This window comes from Pomacea canaliculata, linkage group LG8 (genome assembly GCF_003073045.1).
Source record: "Pomacea canaliculata isolate SZHN2017 linkage group LG8, ASM307304v1, whole genome shotgun sequence".
NCBI classification, from domain to species: domain Eukaryota; kingdom Metazoa; phylum Mollusca; class Gastropoda; order Architaenioglossa; family Ampullariidae; genus Pomacea; species Pomacea canaliculata.
In genome coordinates, this window is record NC_037597.1 from 3221450 (window position 1) to 3227449 (window position 6000).

The following is a 6000-nucleotide window of genomic DNA, read 5'->3' on the forward strand; positions in this document are numbered from 1 at the left end:
TCCCACAATGCTAGTCCTTTTTCGCACCCTTCACTGCTCGTCTTCCTTTTGCAGTATCATGATATTTTGTTCTTGTTATTTGGTTCCTCTTTACGTTTTCTTTATTTATGTATATTTATCATTAGTACTGTTGTTTATTCTTTTATAGTTCGTATGTTATTCGTTTGTTTTCCTGTTCCTTGTATGCTGAAATCAGTGAATTAGTTCCCAGTTTCTATCGATCACAGTTATACTTTTTTGAACATGTAAACATTTTGAGATCTCATCCACAACTTCCTTTATTTTTAGAAGACATTTGACAGAGTGTGTTAGACACATACAGGGCTGTAACTGTGTGTTGGAGCAGGAAGGCCGAAAGACGACAGAGGCGAGTTGGCGAACATCAAAGGAGTGAACATAACTTCCCATTCCGGACCTGCTTGAAGTCGTTTGTGGAAGTAATGTTGAAGTTCTTCAGCTCCTGCTTCGAGTCTCATCCATCTCCTCCTCCCCCAACCTCACCCACCTGGCGACCCGAGATGTTACAGCCACTTACATCAGGTCACAGATTGAGTGTGTCCACACAGGGCAAAGAGCAATTTCGATTGCTTGTAACCAACTCACTAATAAACAAGAATTGACTCATGCGTGTGCGGGTGCGAGTGGGTATGTTAGGTGTGAGGTTATGTGCGTGCATGTGACTGTGTTTAGTGGTGCTGTATGTCTGTTCACTCTAACTTCTTTTGTCCTGTCGAGAATTAATTATTTTCTACGAGTACGGGTACCAGCATGAGAGGTTAAATATTTTCCTCCAAAAACATTTTTTACTCTATAGACTGAAATCTGTCTGAAATCCGATAATTTTCCCTAATGAGGTGGTTCCTGTACAAAAGATCAATAAATCGCTAAAACATCTTAAAGTCTCCACGTGTTACTTGAATAACATACCTGGCATTCGAGTGGGTCTACCTCGATGTCGACTACATTCAAGTGACTTATAGATAACAGCGATCTCTTCTCTTGCAAATGAATAGGTACCAGTGTAAGTACATTGCAGACATGTCACGTGGTCTACCCTCATTATCCTGATTTGGATCGACTTTCTGTCATACGGTTCTTCCCTCTTTCCTCATGTCTCCTCCTTCCAACTGTTGACAACTGTAAACTAGCAGCCAGCATGTTGAGCTACGTTGAGACCATTTCTCTTTCTGTGTAAAGCTCGAGCTTCTCACAGATCAGTGCTTGATACTATTTTTCCGAACCTGAGTAAAAATTCGGTTTACATCTTCCTACAAACATTCTCACGCACTAAAAGGGGTGGAGGCTGTTCTGGTTTGGCTGTGTGACCTGGGACGAATCTGTCCTTCAGGGTGCCTCGGAGGTAGGTTGATTGTAAAGTAAATAATTTGCTGAACACTTCTCAAGACAATAAGACATTGGAGCCTTGTCAGCTCCTGCGTCTATTCCAGAGGTCTCCTGTAGTCCACAACTTGCTGGCCATGTATTTGCGTTGTTCAACAATTTCCTGTAGTGGCAAAAGACTAAACATTTTTATGATAACAGAAGTTAACATAGGAGATTAGGTTCAGCAGCAATATGAAACTTTCGAGTTTGTCTGACTTCATACACACAGAAATGTATGTCAGAAATGTCCCTGGAACAACATATCTAGGCTTCTTCTCTCACGTATCTTATGCTCTAAAATGACATCTTTGCCTGTTTTATCCACGAGATACAACAGAAAGAAAAATAGACACTTTTGAGTTAAGACCAGGGCATTTTGTGGAATAGAGTCTGCTAATTGGGGGCATAAAAGGAAAGAAGGAAGAAGAAACGCGAAAATGGTAAAACTAGGCAGGTAGCATTGTCATGTGGTCACCAGGTAAGGGACGTACCATCGCCCACATGGAGGGTCTGGTGAGGCTTGTGGACAGGTCAGGGACCGCTTATGTAAGGAAAGCTGGGAGATAGATACCTATGTGAAGCTCAGACAGGTGTTATATGAGGTAGACAGCATAAAGTGTTACAGCAAGCCAAGCTAACAGAGGCGGTAATGGCATGCAGCAGGGAAGTGGTCAGTGGTCTTCCACACATGTTAGCAGGACCTACTAGGATCACAAGGGGGAAAGAATTAGTCATCTGTTCACTCCGCCACCTGTAGGCCGAGCAGAGGGTGAGTATGAGTGGTCTCTCTCTTTGTGATTGAAAGATGAGGGGCTGACCAATCGCATCGCTGGTTGCATGTGTCTATGAGAATGTGCGAAGTGAATGATGGAAGCGAGAAAATCGCAATACACTTATCGGTATGACGTCAGACTGGACGGAGCAGCTGGTCAGCAGTCCTAACGACTTCAGCTTCTCCAGCGACAACGTCATCTTTACCACGAGACCGAGTCTCAAGCCAAGAGAACAAGACTCGGGAGAAAGGACACTGAGTTAGAGAACCTTGAGCAAGAGGGCAAGTCAGTGACCAGGAACTGTCAGGACTGCCTGCTGTCGCCGTGGTAAGCAAAGGACTACATGACCAGGACTTGCACTACCTGTGAGAGGACTTGGACTACCTGTGAGAGGTAGACGTTTGACGACAAGGCCGACAGAAGTCATCGTTCTCAAAGAGAAGACACCGCCTGCTGGGTTCACCGCACTCCACAGCACCGGAGTAGAGAGAAACATCACATGAAGATGGTGTTTGTTCAGCGGCTGTACGTGGCTCTGGAGTCGTAGATGAGACCACGTGTGTGTCCCTGGACAGGTCAGTGCTCGAATCAGTGTCGTCATGGAAACAGTCGTCGCTCTCTGACGTGGTTGGCAAATCGAGCGGAAAGTGACGACGAACAGTAAGACAAACACTTCGAGAAGGTCATCGGCGTGTCGTGACTGTCTACTGTAACACTGCTCCTCACCTCTCTACAAGCGAGAATATACTATGGCAGTACAACAACAGCTGTAACAACCGAGAGCTAAGTGTACATGTGTACACCTGACACCGAATGGTAGATATAAAGGGCAGCAACAGCACTGTAATATTGGACATCCTTTAGATCAGGGATGCACAACCTACGGCCCGCGGGCCATATCCGGCCCGCGACGCGGTGCCATCCGGCCCGCGAAACTTCTGCCCACAGTGCAGGAAATCGGCATGTTAGTAATAAAAGAAGACTTTAAAGAAACGAAAAAAAAAAGGAAGAAGTATTTATCCCCACGTAGGGGCGTCTCTCAATCTTTTTTTTTCGATGGACGAACATTTCGATTCAGTGCTCCGACTTGGTGTCTCTACGATGCAGCCGGACATTCAGAAGTTGGTTTCGGGAAAACAACTTCAAATATCCCACTAATTACTACATAATTAATGGTAAGTACAACTTGTTTCTAATAAAAAATGGTATCTGCTCTATTTTTTTTTCCTTTTTGTATTTTTGCGGTGAAGTGGCCCGCGGCACGGCTGTCCGAAATGGATATGGCCCGCAGGCCGAAAAAGGTTGGGCATCACTGCTTTAGATGACTCATATTATTGTATGTACATTTTCGCATGTTTTGTCTGTTAAATAAATCCTTATAAGTTAAGTCACACATCTTTAAGTCCTTTGTTCGGCGAGCGACTGACGTGTTATTATTGTAATATTGTCTCCCTGTAATATTAGGTTGACGTGGGTGGCAGGACTGATTGCTATTCACAAGCCCAGTTTCTCCGGGGCAGAGTCAGTGTTTGTGGTAAAACTCATGAACATTGTAACAAGCATAATGAACGCTACATAGCCCGAATTTAAAAATATATTCTCCTTGGGAATTTCTCACCTTTCGCCTGAAACCAGAAAGAGGAAAGAACTGACACCAGGCCATGAAAACAGTTTTAGGGACGACGATGAACCGTCTCGCCAGGTACTGAATTCAATCTTAGTAATGCTGAGATGTGAGAATACAAATATTCTTTGGCATCGGTACGTTGAATAGTACGGAACACTGAATTAGTGAATTACCCAATAAATCTTATCTTTAGTTTAGATGAATCAATGTAAAGAAAAATGTCCTTTCATAATTTTCAATTAAAAGCAAGTAATGTTCATAGAATAATTTAAAATTACGTAACTTACGTTTATCGTTCGTAGTTTATTTATTTATTTATTTCTATGAGTTATTTTAGTCGTAAACAGCGTCCCCCTGTCAGATTTGGATCCTTCGTCGGCAGAACATCTTGACAACTTCACATCTGTATTTACTGCCAGTCAGACAGTACACGTAGAAATTAATAGCATAATTAGTTAAGAAGAGAACTACAGTGATCGAGAACAATAACTCATTCACTTCGGTCATTTCACAATTATTGTCTTCTCCTAAGAAAAACCTGGTCACATAAACGGCGATAATGGACACAGGAAGAGATAGCAAACAAAATGTAATAGATGTTGCAATCAGCATTAAAGTCAACGAAGAAGACTGCTTGTGGCGAGTACAAAGTTGAGAGGAGTGTCCTGAGGACAATTTTTGTTTGGTTTCCTTCAGAGACTTTCTCAGTTCCCCAATGAGTACACAGTTGGCCGCCAGCAGAAGACAGAAAGGTATCAGGGATAAGACACCTGTAGATATCCAACCAAACGCGTCTCGATAAAAGATTTCATAATCTTTACTGACAAAACTGAAAAAGCACTCAGCTGTTTTATTTTCAGTGTTGTTGAGAAGAGTGTGTCCATACAAAGTGTGAGAATTCAATAAAATAAAAAATGCAAAGATGGCGCTCACCATTGCACGTGCAAACCGTTTGTTACAATAAAGATTGACTTTGAGAGGAAAAAGAATTGCCGCTGTTCGTTGCCAAGTCATAGTCACCAGAATCATTGGTGATGTTTGCGCGGTAACACAGCTCAAAAACACTCGAAGCTTACATAACACATCGAAATTCAAAAACACATTGAAAGCACTGAGGAACCAGAAGAAGGGATCACACCATAAGGCGATGAGGTCAGAGACGGCCAGACAGCTGAAGTACAAGGACAGACTGGACACCGAGGTATCTTTTAATCTGTGCTGCATCACCAACACCATGATGTTTCAGAAAGTTCCAGGAATGACTGTGGCCGGAATTCCAATTTTGGAGATGAGGTCAGCGGCTTCTAGAAGCCCTGTATATGTCCTGTCGCATTCAGAAGAGTTTATTGTCATAGTGTATTAACTAAGCTCAATCCTTGGTTTTGACATAAAAAAAGATTTCAAAAGTATTTTGAACTTTTGTTAAACTTAAAGAATTCATTTTGAGTCATTGTGAACTCCCGAAGTTCCAAGAATGTGCTTCGTTAGTAACTTTAGTCTTGATGAATTTACTGAGTATTACGATGAACAGAGCTTAAATTCTGCCAAACTTGAATCGTGAGACTTTTGTTTAAAAAAAAATCGATTAATACTGTCACAGGGAACTATTCCTTCAATAAATAAAAAATACATACTGACATTTTTCCTTCTATCCACACCCATGTGATTTATTTTTAAAAGCTTCAAAAACTTTTATTTCTTGACATATTTCAACAGCAATTCAGGCTCCCAGGAAATCTGTGCATCGTTAAATAATTTTTCCTTGTAAAGAAAGACATAATTATTCTTCAATAATTTTTTACGACTTATTATGTACTCCACTAAAGTTAATAAAAGGCTTTGCGCATAAAGAAACATCAATATCGAAATAGACCAATAGATGGGAACACAAACTTAAAAACAAATTGGCTGACAGCACTTTATATTTTGTTTTTGTAATTTGTCTTTCAGTATTTGTTTTATTTTACCTTCGAACAGAACCATCTCCTACTCTGACTGCTAATTCTTGTGCATGTGAATGTAACAAGAAATGTACAAAAAAAAATGATTCTACTTCACAGAAAATGAGAGACAGAGAGAAGAGCAAACTAAATGTTGCGACTAATGTGGCGTAAATGTGCAGAAGAAGACGGGTGACACAAGTTTCAACGGGGTGTGACGGTTCGTAATAAAAAAAAATTCCTTTTATTTTCAGATATCTTTATTCGATGATAAAAA